This window comes from Phyllobates terribilis, unplaced genomic scaffold, assembly GCF_046119375.1.
Source record: "Phyllobates terribilis strain yellow unplaced genomic scaffold, ASM4611937v1 Scaffold_14__1_contigs__length_39327217, whole genome shotgun sequence".
In the NCBI taxonomy this organism is placed as follows: Eukaryota; Metazoa; Chordata; class Amphibia; order Anura; family Dendrobatidae; genus Phyllobates; species Phyllobates terribilis.
The window spans coordinates 29,808,259-29,825,297 of NW_027362774.1; the positions used below are offsets into that span (position 1 = coordinate 29,808,259).

The 17,039-nt window shown below is 54.4% G+C and overlaps 1 protein-coding gene across 4 annotated transcripts in view; it reads left to right on the top strand.

Annotated features, from left to right (window-relative positions):
* Window positions 1-377: 377 nt before the first annotated feature.
* The window catches only part of HYDIN (HYDIN axonemal central pair apparatus protein), a 313,905-nt gene continuing 297,243 nt past the window's right edge, over window positions 378-17,039 (top strand). For all 4 annotated transcript variants that reach the window (XR_012253067.1, XM_073659829.1, XM_073659831.1 and 1 more), the window contains exon 1: window positions 378-468. The gene's annotated coding sequence lies outside the window, so the exon portion shown is untranslated. The remainder of the gene's footprint in view (window positions 469-17,039) is intronic.

Here is a 17,039-nt window from a genome sequence, read left to right on the forward strand (position 1 = left end):
AGGCTGGGGGGGATCAGTCAGGCTGAGGCTGAGGGAGATCAGTCAGGCTGAGGCTGGGGGGGATCAGTTAGGCTGAGGCTGGGGGGGATCAGTCAGGCTGAGGCTGGGGGGGATCAGTCAGGCTGAGGCTGGGGGGATCAGTCAGGCTGAGGCTGGGGGGGATCAGTCAGGCTGAGGCTGGGGGGGATCAGTCAGGCTGAGGCTGGGGGGGGGGGGCGCAGTCAGGCTGAGGCTAGAGTCTCGGTGCCATCACTCGTCTGCCGGTATCGGGGGCTCCTCATTATTACATCTGTGTCCTGCAGACGCCGAAGAGCGGGACACTCGGTCTCTACAGTAACAGGAGACGCGAGATCAGCCAATCACCGCGCGGCTTGTTGGGAGGCTTCTCACGGTTGCCATGGCACTGAGTGTAACTAACGGTCTCACAGGAGAGGAGAGCAACAGTGAGCGCGGCCCCTGCAGACACCGGTGAGTGCAGCACGGAGAACGGGGACTAACGGGAGACAGCGGGGACTAACGGGAGACGGCCGGGACTAACGAGAGAAGGCAGGGACTAACGGGAGACGGCGGGGACTAACGAGAGAAGGCGGGGACTAACGGGAGACGGCGGGGACTAACGAGAGAAGGCCGGGACTAACGAGAGAAGGCCGGGACTAACGAGAGAAGGCCGGGACTAACGGGAGACGGCGGGGACTAACGAGAGAAGGCCGGGACTAACGAGAGAAGGCCGGGACTAACGAGAGAAGGCGGGGACTAACGGGAGACGGCGGGGACTAACGAGAGAAGGCCGGGACTAACGAGAGAAGGCCGGGACTAACGAGAGAAGGCGGGGACTAACGGGAGACGGCGGGGACTAACGAGAGAAGGCGGGGACTAACGGGAGACGGCGGGGACTAACGGGAGACGGCGGGGACTAACGGGAGACGGCGGGGACTAACGAGAGAAGGCGGGGACTAACGAGAGAAGGCGGGGACTAACGGGAGACGGCGGGGACTAACGGGAGACGGCCGGGACTAACGGGAGACGGCGGGGACTAACGAGAGAAGGCCGGGACTAACGGGAGACAGCGGGGACTAACGAGAGAAGGCCGGGACTAACGGGAGACGGCGGGGACTAACGAGAGACGGCGGGGACTAACGAGAGACGGCGGGGACTAACGGGAGAAGGCGGGGACTAACGAGAGAAGGCCGGGACTAACGGGAGACGGCGGGGACTAACGAGAGACGGCGGGGACTAACGAGAGAAGGCGGGGACTAACGGGAGACGGCGGGGACTAACGAGAGAAGGCGGGGACTAACGAGAGACGGCGGGGACTAACGAGAGACGGCGGGGACTAACGAGAGAAGGCGGGGACTAACGAGAGAAGGCGGGGACTAACGGGAGACGGCGGGGACTAACGAGAGAAGGCCGGGAATAACGGGAGAAGGCGGGGACTAACGAGAGACGGCGGGGACTAACGAGAGAAGGCGGGGACTAACGGGAGAAGGCGGGGACTAAGGGGAGAAGGCGGGGACTAAGGGGAGAAGGCGGGGACTAAGGGGAGAAAGCGGGGACTAACGAGAGAAGGCGGGGACTAAGGGGAGAAAGCGGGGACTAACGAGAGAAGGCGGGGACTAACGGGAGACGGCGGGGACTAACGAGAGACGGCGGGGACTAACGGGAGACGGCGGGGACTAACGAGAGACGGCAGGGCACAATCATGAATCAGACAGTTGAACATGTCATATGGACAACGTGTAATACAGACGCTCCTCCGTGTAATATCACAGGTGTAATACAGACGCTCCCCCGTGTAATATCTCATGTGTAATACAGACGCTCCCCCCGTGTAATATCACGGGTGTAATACAGACGCTCCCCCCGTGTAATATCACGGGTGAAATACAGACACTCCCCCCGTGTAATATCACAGGTGTAATACAGACACTCCCCCATGTAATATCCCACGTGTAATACAGACACTCCCCCGTGTAATATCCCAGGTGTAGTACAGACGCTCCCCCGTGTAATATCACAGGTGTAATACAGACACTCCTCCGTGTAATATCACTGGTGGAATACAGACGCTCCCCCCGTGTAATATCACTGGTGTAATACAGACACTCCCCCGTGTAATATCACAGGTGTAATACAGACGCTCCCCCGTGTAATATCACAGGTGTAATACAGACGCTCCCCCGTGTAATATCACTGGTGTAATACAGACACTCCCCCGTGTAATATCACAGGTGTAATACAGACACTCCCCCGTGTAATATCACAGGTGTAATACAGACGCTCCCCCGTGTAATATCACTGGTGTAATACAGACGCTCCCCCGTGTAATATCACAGGTGTAATACAGACACTCCCCCGTGTAATATCACAGGTGTAATACAGACACTCCCCCGTGTAATATCACAGGTGTAATACAGACGCTCCCCCGTGTAATATCACTGGTGTAATACAGACACTCCCCCGTGTAATATCACAGGTGTAATACAGACACTCCCCCGTGTAATATCACAGGTGTAATACAGACACTCCCCCGTGTAATATCACAGGTGTAATACAGACGCTCCCCCGTGTAATATCACAGGTGTAATACAGACGCTCCCCCGTGTAATATCACTGGTGTAATACAGACGCTCCCCCGTGTAATATCACTGGTGTAATACAGACACTCCCCCGTGTAATATCACAGGTGTAATACAGACACTCCCCCGTGTAATATCACAGGTGTAATACAGACGCTCCCCCGTGTAATATCACAGGTGTAATACAGACGCTCCCCCGTGTAATATCACTGGTGTAATACAGACGCTCCCCCGTGTAATATCACTGGTGTAATACAGACGCTCCCCCCGTATAATATCACAGGTTTAATACAGACGCTCCCACCGTGTAATATCACAGGTTTAATACAGACGCTCCCACCGTGTAATATCACATGTGTAATACAGACGCTCCCCCGTGTAATATCACAGGTGTAATACAGACGCTCCCCCGTGTAATATCACAGGTGTAATACAGACGCTCCCCCGTGTAATATCACAGGTGTAATACAGACGCTCCCCCGTGTAATATCACAGGTGTAATACAGACGCTCCCCCGTGTAATATCACAGGTGTAATACAGACGCTCCCCCGTGTAATATCACAGGTGTAATACAGACGCTCCCCCGTGTAATATCACAGGTGTAATACAGACGCTCCCCCGTGTAATATCACAGGTGTAATACAGACGCTCCCCCGTGTAATATCACAGGTGTAATACAGACGCTCCCCCGTGTAATATCACAGGTGTAATACAGACGCTTCCCCGTGTAATATCACAGGTGTAATACAGACACTCCCCCCGTGTAATATCACAGGTGTAATACAGACGCTCCCCCGTGTAATATCACAGGTGTAATACAGACGCTCCCCCGTGTAATATCACAGGTGTAATACAGACGCACCCCCGTGTAATATCACAGGTGTAATACAGACGCTCCCCCGTGTAATATCACAGGTGTAATACAGACGCTCCCCCGTGTAATATCACAGGTGTAATACAGACGCTCCCCCGTGTAATATCACAGGTGTAATACAGACGCTCCCCCGTGTAATATCACAGGTGTAATACAGACGCTCCCCCGTGTAATATCACTGGTGTAATACAGACGCTCCCCCGTGTAATATCACAGGTGTAATACAGACGCTCCCCCGTGTAATATCACAGGTGTAATACAGACGCTCCCCCGTGTAATATCACAGGTGTAATACAGACGCTCCCCCGTGTAATATCACAGGTGTAATACAGACGCTCCCCCGTGTAATATCACAGGTGTAATACAGACGCTCCCCCGTGTAATATCACAGGTGTAATACAGACGCTCCCCCGTGTAATATCACAGGTGTAATACAGACGCTCCCCCGTGTAATATCACAGGTGTAATACAGACGCTCCCCCGTGTAATATCACAGGTGTAATACAGACGCTCCCCCGTGTAATATCACTGGTGTAATACAGACGCTCCCCCGTGTAATATCACTGGTGTAATACAGACGCTCCCCCCGTATAATATCACAGGTTTAATACAGACGCTCCCACCGTGTAATATCACAGGTTTAATACAGACGCTCCCCCGTGTAATATCACATGTGTAATACAGACGCTCCCCCGTGTAATATCACAGGTGTAATACAGACGCTCCCCCGTGTAATATCACAGGTGTAATACAGACGCTCCCCCGTGTAATATCACAGGTGTAATACAGACGCTCCCCCGTGTAATATCACAGGTGTAATACAGACGCTCCCCCGTGTAATATCACAGGTGTAATACAGACGCTCCCCCGTGTAATATCACAGGTGTAATACAGACGCTCCCCCGTGTAATATCACAGGTGTAATACAGACGCTCCCCCGTGTAATATCACAGGTGTAATACAGACGCTTCCCCGTGTAATATCACAGGTGTAATACAGACACTCCCCCCGTGTAATATCACAGGTGTAATACAGACGCTCCCCCGTGTAATATCACAGGTGTAATACAGACGCTCCCCCGTGTAATATCACAGGTGTAATACAGACGCTCCCCCGTGTAATATCACAGGTGTAATACAGACGCACCCCCGTGTAATATCACAGGTGTAATACAGACGCTCCCGCGTGTAATATCACAGGTGTAATACAGACGCTCCCCCGTGTAATATCACAGGTGTAATACAGACGCTCCCCCGTGTAATATCACAGGTGTAATACAGACGCTCCCCCGTGTAATATCACAGGTGTAATACAGACGCTCCCCCGTGTAATATCACAGGTGTAATACAGACACTCCCCCGTGTAATATCACAGGTGTAATACAGACACTCCCCCGTGTAATATCACAGGTGTAATACAGACACTCCCCCGTGTAATATCACAGGTGTAATACAGACGCTCCCCCGTGTAATATCACTGGTGTAATACAGACGCTCCCCCGTGTAATATCACTGGTGTAATACAGACGCTCCCCCGTGTAATATCACAGGTGTAATACAGACACTCCCCCCGTGTAATATCACAGGTGTAATACAGACACTCCCCCGTGTAATATCACAGGTGTAATACAGACACTCCCCCGTGTAATATCACAGGTGTAATACAGACGCTCCCCCGTGTAATATCACAGGTGTAATACAGACGCTCCCCCGTGTAATATCACTGGTGTAATACAGACGCTCCCCCGTGTAATATCACTGGTGTAATACAGACGCTCCCCCGTGTAATATCACTGGTGTAATACAGACGCTCCCCCCGTATAATATCACAGGTTTAATACAGACGCTCCCACCGTGTAATATCACTGGTGTAATACAGACGCTCCCCCGTGTAATATCACTGGTGTAATACAGACGCTCCCCCCGTATAATATCACAGGTGTAATACAGACACTCCCCCCGTGTAATATCACAGGTGTAATACAGACGCTCCCCCGTGTAATATCACAGGTGTAATACAGACACTCCCCCCGTGTAATATCACAGGTGTAATACAGACGCTCCCCCGTGTAATATCACAGGTGTAATACAGACACTCCCCCCGTGTAATATCACTGGTGTAATACAGACACTCCCCCGTGTAATATCACAGGTGTAATACAGACGCTCCCCCGTGTAATATCACAGGTGTAATACAGACGCTCCCCCGTGTAATATCACAGGTGTAATACAGACGCTCCCCCGTGTAATATCACAGGTGTAATACAGACGCTCCCCCGTGTAATATCACAGGTGTAATACAGACACTTCCCCGTGTAATATCTCAGGTGTAATACAGACGCTCCCCCGTGTAATATCACAGGTGTAATACAGACGCTCCCCCGTGTAATATCACAGGTGTAATACAGACACTGCCCCCCTGTAATATCTCAGGTGTAATACAGACTCTCCCCCATGTATATGTAATATGTATAATGGCACGGGCATTGCATGTTGTGTATGTTTTGTTCTTCTTCGTTTAAGGCCGTGCCCCCTTATTAATGGAAATGACTGGAGATGCGGCATGTAGGTCACAGAGCACTTATTCATTCAGATATGCATGATGGCTTATGTGGTGTCTCTTATCCGGGCCGTTCACCGAGCGCCGGAGAGAAGCCGCTCTCTTATGTAATGTTATATGTGCAGCTCAGGCCGCGGTACTGGAGATGAGGACAAAACCTCTGAACCCCAATATGTAGTCTGTATGTAATAATGTTCTATAGTCACTGTGTACATACATAACATTACTGATCCTGAGTTACCTCCTGTATTATACTGCAGAGCTGCACTCACTATTCTGCTGGTGCAGTCACTGTGTACATACATTACATTACTGATCCTGAGTTACATCCTGTATTATACTCCAGAGCTGCACTCACTATTCTGCTGGTGGAGTCACTGTGCACATACATAACATTACTGATCCTGAGTTACCTCCTGTATTATACCCCAGAGCTGCACTCACTATTCTGCTGGTGCATTTCCTGTGTACATACATTACTGATCCTGAGTTACGCTCGTCCTGTATTCTGGTGAGTGCAGCTCTGGAGTGTAGTGCTGCACTGACTGTGTACCCCTGTAGACGCCTTGTGTGCTCAGTGTCTGCTGCGGTTCCTGTAATTGCAGGTTTAGGTCATTATTTGGGATCTGTAGGGATTTCCGGTGCAGGCGGAGGGACAGGACCATCCCTGGCCGGAGCGCTGGGTGCAGCTTGCCATCATTGTGCAGTGGTCGGGGGTCCGGGGTCTCTGGGGGCTTTCCATCATTGTATTGCTGTAGACATAACCCATATTCGGTGCGTCAGGTCAGCACTAATCCCCGGACAGCTGTAATCAGCTCACACAGGGTGGATTAATGTCCTTACACCGAGCGCCATGTAGGATATGAAAGAGGGATTTAACTGCAGAGTGGGGTGTCAGCCTGACCCCAGACATTCTGTGACTTGTAGTGCACCTGCTGGATTTGTAATACATCATCAGGGAAACCAGAAGCACGTTGTATATACCGCTGCTCTGTGTGCCGGCTCTGTGCTGTATACGGTGGTGGTACCTTGTATATACTGCTGCCCTGTGTGCTGGCTCTGTGCTGTATACTGTGGTGGTACGTTATATATACCGCTGCCCTGTGTGCCGGCTCTGTGCTGTATACGGTGGTGGTACCTTGTATATACTGCTGCCCTGTGTGCCTGCTCTGTGCTGTATACTGTGGTGGTACGTTGTATATACTGCTGCCCTGTGTGCCGGCTCTGTGCTGTATACTGTGGTGGCACGTTGTATATACCGCTGCCCTGTGTGCTGGCTCTGTGCTGTATACGGTGATGGCACGTTGTATATACCGCTGCCCTGTGTGCCGGCTCTGTGCTGTATACGGTGGTGGCACGTTGTATATACCGCTGCCCTGTGTGCTGGCTCTGTGCTGTAAACGGTGGTGGTATGTTGTATATACAGCTGCCCTGTGTGCTGGCTCTGTGCTGTATACGGTGGTGGCACGTTGTATATACCGCTGCCCTGTGTGCCGGCTCTGTGCTGTACACGGTGGTGGTACGTTGTATATACCGCTGCCCTGTGTGCCTGCTCTGTGCTGTATACGGTGGTGGTACGTTGTATATACAGCTGCCCTGTGTGCTGGCTCTGTGCTGTATACGGTGGTGGCACGTTGTATATACCGCTGCCCTGTGTGCCGGCTCTGTGCTGTATACGGTGGTGGCACGTTGTATATACCGCTGCCCTGTGTGCTGTCTCTGTGCTGTGTACGGTGTTGGCACGTTGTATATACCGCTGCCCTGTGTGCTGGCTCTGTGCTGTATACGGTGGTGGCACTTTGTATATACCGCTGCCCTGTGTGCCGGCTCTGTGCTGTATACGATGGTGGTACGTTGTATATACTGCTGCCCTGTGTGCCGGCTCTGTGCTGTATACGGTGGTGGCACGTTGTATATACCGCTGCCCTGTGTGCCTGCTCTGTGCTGTATACGGTGGTGGCATGTTGTATATACTGCTGCCCTGTGTGCCGGCTCTGTGCTGTATACGGTGGTGGCACGTTGTATATACTGCTGCCCTGTGTGCTGGCTCTGTGCTGTATACGGTGGTGGCACGTTGTATATACCGCTGCCCTGTGTGCCTGCTCTGTGCTGTATACGGTGGTGGCACGTTGTATATACCGCTGCCCTGTGTGCTGGCTCTGTGCTGTACACGGTGGTGGCACGTTATATATACCGCTGCCCTGTGTGCCGGCTCTGTGCTGTATACGGTGGTGGCACGTTGTATATACCGCTGCCCTGTGTGTCGGCTCTGTGCTGTATACGGTGGTGGCACGTTGTATATACCGCTGCCCTGTGTGCTGGCTCTGTGCTGTATACTGTGGTGGCACGTTGTATATACCGCTGCCCTGTGTGCCGGCTCTGTGCTGTATACAGTGGTGGCACGTTGTATATACCGCTGCCCTGTGTGCCGGCTCTGTGCTGTATACTGTTGTGGCGCGTTGTATATACCGCTTCCCTGTGTGCCGGCTCTGTGCTGTATACGGTGGTGGTACGTTGTATATACCGCTGCCCTGTGTGCCTTCTCTGTGCTGTCTATGGTGGTGGCACTTTGTATATACCGCTGCCCTGTGTGCTGGCTCTGTGCTGTATACGGTGGTGGCACGTTGTATATACCGCTGCCCTGTGTGCCGGCTCTGTGCTGTATACGGTGGTGGCACTTTGTATATACCGCTGCCCTGTCTGCTGGCTCTGTGCTGTATACGGTGGTGGCACGTTGTATATACCGCTGCCCTGTGTGCCGGCTCTGTGCTGTATACGGTGGTGGCACGTTGTATATACTGCTGCCCTGTGTGCTGGCTCTGTGCTGTATACGGTGGTGGCACGTTGTATATACCGCTGTCCTGTGTGCCGGCTCTGTGCTGTATACGGTGGTGGCACGTTGTATATACCGCTGCCCTGTGTGCTGGCTCTGTGCTGTATACGGTGGTGGCACGTTGTATATACCGCTGCCCTGTGTGCCTGCTCTGTGCTGTATACGGTGGTGGCACGTTGTATATACCGCTGCCCTGTGTGCCGGCTCTGTGCTGTATACGGTGGTGGCACTTTGTATATACTGCTGCCCTGTGTGCTGGCTCTGTGCTGTACACGGTGGTGGCACGTTGTATATACCGCTGCCCTGTGTGCCGGCTCTGTGCTGTATACGGTGGTGGCACGTTGTATGTACCGCTGCCCTGTGTGCCGGCTCTGTGCTGTATACGGTGGTGGCACGTTGTATATACCGCTGCCCTGTGTGCCGGCTCTGTGCTGTATACGGTGGTGGCACGTTGTATATACCGCTGCCCTGTGTGCCGGCTCTGTGCTGTATACGGTGGTGGCACGTTGTATATACCGCTGCCTTGTGTGCCGGCTCTGTGCTGTATACGGTGGTGGCACGTTGTATATACCGCTGCCCTGTGTGCCGGCTCTGTGCTGTATACGGTGGTGGCACGTTGTATATACCGCTGCCCTGTGTGCCGGCTCTGTGCTGTATACGGTGGTGGCACGTTGTATATACCGCTGCCCTGTGTGCCGGCTCTGTGCTGTATACGGTGGTGGCACGTTGTATATACCGCTGCCCTGTGTGCCGGCTCTGTGCTGTATACGGTGGTGGCACGTTGTATATACCGCTGCCCTGTGTGCTGGCTCTGTGCTGTATACGGTGGTGGCACGTTGTATATACCGCTGCCCTGTGTGCCGGCTCTGTGCTGTATACGGTGGTGGCACGTTGTATATACCGCTGCCCTGTGTGCTGGCTCTGTGCTGTATACGGTGGTGGTACGTTGTATATACCGCTGCCCCGTGTGCAGGCTCTGTGGTGTACACGGTGGTGGCACGCTGTATATACCGCTGCCCTGTGTGCTGGCTCTGTGCTGTACACGGTGGTGGTACGTTGTATATACCGCTGCCCCGTGTGCCGGCTCTGTGCTGTATATGGTGGTGGCACGTTGTATATACCGCTGCCCTGTGTGCCGGCTCTGTGCTGTATATGGTGGTGGCACGTTGTATATACCGCTGCCCTGTGTGCCGGCTCTGTGCTGTATACGGTGGTGGCACGTTGTATATACCGCTGCCCTGTGTGCCGGCTCTGTGCTGTACACGGTGGTGGCACGTTGTATATACCGCTGCCCTGTGTGCCGGCTCTGTGCTGTACACGGTGGTGGCACGTTGTATATACCGCTGCCCTGTGTGCCGGCTCTGTGCTGTACACGGTGGTGGCACGTTGTATATACCGCTGCCCTGTGTGCTGGCTCTGTGCTGTACACGGTGGTGGCACGTTGTATATACCGCTGCCCTGTGTGCTGGCTCTGTGCTGTACACGGTGGTGGCACGTTGTATATACCGCTGCCCTGTGTGCCGGCTCTGTGCTGTATACGGTGGTGGCACGTTGTATATACCGCTGCCCTGTGTGCTGGCTCTGTGCTGTACACGGTGGTGGCACGTTGTATATACCGCTGCCCTGTGTGCCGGCTCTGTGCTGTATACGGTGGTGGCACGTTGTATATACCGCTGCCCTGTGTGCCGGCTCTGTGCTGTACACGGTGGTGGCACGTTGTATATACCGCTGCCCTGTGTGCCGGCTCTGTGCTGTATACGGTGGTGGCACGTTGTATATACCGCTGCCCCGTGTGCAGGCTCTGTGCTGTATACGGTGGTGGCACGTTGTATATACCGCTGCCCTGTGTGCTGACTCTGTGCTGTATACGGTGGTGGTACGTTGTATATACCGCTGCCCCGTGTGCAGGCTCTGTGCTGTATACGGTGGTGGCACGTTGTATATACCGCTGCCCTGTGTGCCGGCTCTGTGCTGTACACGGTGGTGGTACGTTGTATATACCGCTGCCCTGTGTGCCGGCTCTGTGCTGTATACGGTGGTGGCACTTTATAGATACCGCTGCCCTGTGTGCCGGCTCTGTGCTGTATATGGTGGTGGCACGTTGTATATACCGCTGCCCTGTGTGCCGGCTCTGTGCTGTATACGGTGGTGGCAAGTTGTATATACCGCTGCCCCGTGTGCCGGCTCTGTGCTGTACACGGTGGTGGCACGTTGTATATACCGCTGCCCTGTGTGCCGGCTCTGTGCTGTATACGGTGGTGGTAGGTTGTATATACCGCTGCCCTGTGTGCCGGCTCTGTGCTGTATACGGTGGTGGTAGGTTGTATATACCGCTGCCCTGTGTGCCGGCTCTGTGCTGTATACGGTGGTGGTACGTTGTATATACCGCTGCCCTGTGTGCCGGCTCTGTGCTGTACACGGTGGTGGCACGTTGTATATACCGCTGCCCTGTGTGCCGGCTCTGTGCTGTATACGGTGGTGGTAGGTTGTATATACCGCTGCCCTGTGTGCTGGCTCTGTGCTGTATACTGTGGTGGCACGTTGTATATACTGCTGCCCTGTGTGCTGGCTCTGTGCTGTACACGGTGGTGGCACGTTGTATATACCGCTGCCCTGTGTGCTGGCTCTGTGCTGTATACGGTGGTGGCACGTTGTATATACCGCTGCCCTGTGTGCTGGCTTTGTGGTGTATACGGTGGTGGCACTTGTATATACCGCTGCCCTGTGTGCCGGCTCTGTGCTGTATACGGTGGTGGCACGTTGTATATACCGCTGCCCTGTGTGCTGGCTTTGTGCTGTGTACGGTGGTGGTACGTTGTATATACCGCTGCCCTGTGTGCCGGCTCTGTGCTGTATACGGTGGTGGTACGTTGTATATACCTCTGCCCTGTGTGCTGGCTCTGTGCTGTATACGGTGGTGGTACGTTGTATATACCGCGGCCCTGTGTGCCGCCTCTGTGCTGTATACGGTGGTGGCACGTAGTATGTACTGCTGCCCTGTGTGCCGCCTCTGTGCTGTATACGGTGGTGGCACGTTGTATGTACTGCTGCCCTGTGTGCCTGCTCTGTGCTGTATACGGTGGTGGTACGTTGTATATACCGCTGCCCTGTGTGCTGGCTCTGTGCTGTATACGGTGGTGGCACGTTGTATATACCGCTGCCCTGTGTGCTGGCTCTGTGCTGTACACGGTGGTGGCACGTTGTATATACCGCTGCCCTGTGTGCTGGCTCTGTGCTGTATACGGTGGTGGCTCGTTGTATGTACTGCTGCCCTGTGTGCTGGCTCTGTGCTGTATACGGTGGTGGTACGTTGTATGTACTGCTGCCCTGTGTGCCGGCTCTGTGCTGTATACGGTGGTGGCATGTTGTATATACCGCTGCCCTGTGTGCCGGCTCTGTGCTGTATACGGTGGTGGCACGTTGTATATACCGCTGCCCTGTGTGCCGGCTCTGTGCTGTATACGGTGATGGTACGTTGTATATACCGCTGCCCTGTGTGCCGGCTCTGTGCTGTATACGGTGGTGGCACGTTGTATATACCGCTGCCCTGTGTGCCGGCTCTGTGCTGTATACGGTGGTGGCACGTTGTATATACCGCTGCCCTGTGTGCTGGCTCTGTGCTGTATACGGTGGTGGCACGTTGTATATTCCGCTGTCCTGTGTGCTGGCTCTGTGCTGTATACGGTGGTGGCACGTTGTATATACTGCTGCCCTGTGTGCTGGCTCTGTGCTGTATACGGTGGTGGCACGTTGTATATACCACTGCCCTGTGTGCCGACTCTGTGCTGTATACGGTGGTGGTACGTTGTATATACCGCTGCCCTGTGTGCTGGCTCTGTGCTGTATATGGTGGTGGCACGTTGTATATACCGCTGCCCTGTGTGCCGGCTCTGTGCTGTATACGGTGGTGGCACGTTGTATATACCGCTGCCCTGTGTGCCGGCTCTGTGCTGTATACGGTGGTGGCACGTTGTATATACCTCTGCCTTGTGTGCTGGCTCTGTGCTGTATACGGTGGTGGCACGTTGTATATACCGCTGCCCTGTGTGCCGGCTCTGTGCTGTATATGGTGGTGGCACGTTGTATATACCGCTGCCCTGTGTGCCGGCTCTGTGCTGTATACGGTGGTGGTACGTTGTATATACCGCTGCCCTGTGTGCCTGCTCTGTGCTGTATATGGTGGTGGCACGTTGTATATACTGCTGCCCTGTGTGCCGGCTCTGTGCTGTATACTGTGGTGGCACGTTGTATATACCGCTGCCCTGTGTGCTGTCTCTGTGCTGTATACGGTGGTGGCACGTTGTATATACCGCTGCCCTGTGTGCCGGCTCTGTGCTGTATACGGTGGTGGTACGTTGTATATACCGCTGCCCTGTGTGCCGGCTCTGTGCTGTATACGGTGGTGGTACGTTGTATATACCGCTGCCCTGTGTGCTGGCTCTGTGCTGTATACGGTGGTGGCACGTTGTATATACCGCTGCCCTGTGTGCCGGCTCTGTGCTGTATACGGTGGTGGTACGTTGTATATACCGCTGCCCTGTGTGCCGGCTCTGTGCTGTATACTGTGGTGGTACGTTATATATACCGCTGCCCTGTGTGCCGGCTCTGTGCTGTACACGGTGGTGGCACGTTGTATATACCGCTGTCCTGTGTGCTGGCTCTGTGCTGTATACGGTGGTGGCACGTTGTATATACCGCTGCCCTGTGTGCCGGCTCTGTGCTGTATACGGTGGTGGCACGTTGTATATACCGCTGCCCCGTGTGCCGCCTCTGTGCTGTATACGGTGGTGGCACGTTGTATATACTGCTGCCCTGTGTGCCGGCTCTGTGCTGTATACGGTGGTGGAATGTTGTATATACCGCTGCCCTGTGTGCCAGCTCTGTGCTGTATACTGTGGTGGCACGTTGTATATACCGCTGCCCCGTGTGCCGCCTCTGTGCTGTATACGGTGGTGGAATGTTGTATATACCGCTGCCCTGTGTGCTGGCTCTGTGCTGTATACGGTGATGGCACGTTGTATATACCGCTGCCCTGTGTGCCGGCTCTGTGCTGTATACGGTGGTGGAATGTTGTATATACCGCTGCCCTGTGTGCTGGCTCTGTGCTGTATACGGTGATGGCACGTTGTATATACCGCTGCCCTGTGTGCCGGCTCTGTGCTGTATACGGTGGTGGCACGTTGTATATACCGCTGCCCTGTGTGCTGGCTCTGTGCTGTAAACGGTGGTGGTATGTTGTATATACAGCTGCCCTGTGTGCTGGCTCTGTGCTGTATACGGTGGTGGCACGTTGTATATACCGCTGCCCTGTGTGCCGGCTCTGTGCTGTACACGGTGGTGGTACGTTGTATATACCGCTGCCCTGTGTGCCTGCTCTGTGCTGTATACGGTGGTGGTACGTTGTATATACAGCTGCCCTGTGTGCTGGCTCTGTGCTGTATACGGTGGTGGCACGTTGTATATACCGCTGCCCTGTGTGCCGGCTCTGTGCTGTATATGGTGGTGGCACGTTGTATATACTGCTGCCCTGTGTGCCGGCTCTGTGCTGTATACTGTGGTGGCACGTTGTATATACCGCTGCCCTGTGTGCTGTCTCTGTGCTGTATACGGTGGTGGCACGTTGTATATACCGCTGCCCTGTGTGCCGGCTCTGTGCTGTATACGGTGGTGGTACGTTGTATATACCGCTGCCCTGTGTGCCGGCTCTGTGCTGTATACGGTGGTGGTACGTTGTATATACCGCTGCCCTGTGTGCTGGCTCTGTGCTGTATACGGTGGTGGCACGTTGTATATACCGCTGCCCTGTGTGCCGGCTCTGTGCTGTATACGGTGGTGGTACGTTGTATATACCGCTGCCCTGTGTGCCGGCTCTGTGCTGTATACTGTGGTGGTACGTTATATATACCGCTGCCCTGTGTGCCGGCTCTGTGCTGTACACGGTGGTGGCACGTTGTATATACCGCTGTCCTGTGTGCTGGCTCTGTGCTGTATACGGTGGTGGCACGTTGTATATACCGCTGCCCTGTGTGCCGGCTCTGTGCTGTATACGGTGGTGGCACGTTGTATATACCGCTGCCCCGTGTGCCGCCTCTGTGCTGTATACGGTGGTGGCACGTTGTATATACTGCTGCCCTGTGTGCCGGCTCTGTGCTGTATACGGTGGTGGAATGTTGTATATACCGCTGCCCTGTGTGCCAGCTCTGTGCTGTATACTGTGGTGGCACGTTGTATATACCGCTGCCCCGTGTGCCGCCTCTGTGCTGTATACGGTGGTGGAATGTTGTATATACCGCTGCCCTGTGTGCTGGCTCTGTGCTGTATACGGTGATGGCACGTTGTATATACCGCTGCCCTGTGTGCCGGCTCTGTGCTGTATACGGTGGTGGAATGTTGTATATACCGCTGCCCTGTGTGCTGGCTCTGTGCTGTATACGGTGATGGCACGTTGTATATACCGCTGCCCTGTGTGCCGGCTCTGTGCTGTATACGGTGGTGGCACGTTGTATATACCGCTGCCCTGTGTGCTGGCTCTGTGCTGTAAACGGTGGTGGTATGTTGTATATACAGCTGCCCTGTGTGCTGGCTCTGTGCTGTATACGGTGGTGGCACGTTGTATATACCGCTGCCCTGTGTGCCGGCTCTGTGCTGTACACGGTGGTGGCACGTTGTATATACCGCTGCCCTGTGTGCCGCCTCTGTGCTGTATACGGTGGTGGCACGTTGTATATACCGCTGCCCTGTGTGCCGGCTCTGTGCTGTATACGGTGGTGGCACGTTGTATGTACCGCTGCCCTGTGTGCCGGCTCTGTGCTGTATACGGTGGTGGCACGTTGTATATACCGCTGCCCTTTGTGCCGGCTCTGTGCTGTATACGGTGGTGGCACGTTGTATATACCGCTGCCCTGTGTGCTGGCTCTGTGCTGTATACGGTGGTGGCACGTTGTATATACCGCTGCCCTGTGTGCTGGCTCTGTGCTGTACACGGTGGTGGCACGTTGTATATACCGCTGCCCTGTGTGCTGGCTCTGTGCTGTATACGGTGGTGGCTCGTTGTATGTACTGCTGCCCTGTGTGCTGGCTCTGTGCTGTATACGGTGGTGGCACGTTGTATATACCGCTGCCCTGTGTTCCGGCTCTGTGCTGTACACGGTGGTGGCACGTTGTATATACCGCTGCCCTGTGTGCTGGCTCTGTGCTGTATACGGTGGTGGCTCGTTGTATGTACTGCTGCCCTGTGTGCTGGCTCTGTGCTGTATACGGTGGTGGTACGTTGTATACACCGCTGCCCTGTGTGCCGGCTCTGTGCTGTATACGGTGGTGGTACGTTGTATATACTGCTGCCCTGTGTGCCTGCTCTGTGCTGTATACTGTGGTGGTACGTTGTATATACTGCTGCCCTGTGTGCCGGCTCTGTGCTGTATACGGTGGTGGCACGTTGTATGTACTGCTGCCCTGTGTGCCGGCTCTGTGCTGTATACGGTGGTGGCATGTTGTATATACCGCTGCCCTGTGTGCCGGCTCTGTGCTGTATACGGTGGTGGCATGTTGTATATACCGCTGCCCTGTGTGCCGGCTCTGTGCTGTATACGGTGGTGGCACGTTGTATGTACCGCTGCCCTGTGTGCCGGCTCTGTGCTGTATACGGTGGTGGCACGTTGTATATACCGCTGCCCTTTGTGCCGGCTCTGTGCTGTATACGGTGGTGGCACGTTGTATATACCGCTGCCCTGTGTGCCGCCTCTGTGCTGTATACGGTGGTGGCACGTTGTATATACCGCTGCCCTGTGTGCCGGCTCTGTGCTGTATACGGTGGTGGCACGTTGTATGTACCGCTGCCCTGTGTGCCGGCTCTGTGCTGTATACGGTGGTGGCACGTTGTATATACCGCTGCCCTTTGTGCCGGCTCTGTGCTGTATACGGTGGTGGCACGTTGTATATACCGCTGCCCTGTGTGCTGGCTCTGTGCTGTATACGGTGGTGGCACGTTGTATATACCGCTGCCCTGTGTGCCGGCTCTGTGCTGTATACGGTGGTGGCACGTTGTATATACCGCTGCCCTGTGTGCCGGCTCTGTGCTGTATATGGTGGTGGCACGTTGTATATACCGCTGCCCTGTGTGATAGCTCTGTGCTGTATACGGTGGTGGCACGTTGTATATACCGCTGCCCTGTGTGCCGGCTCTGTGCTGTATACGGT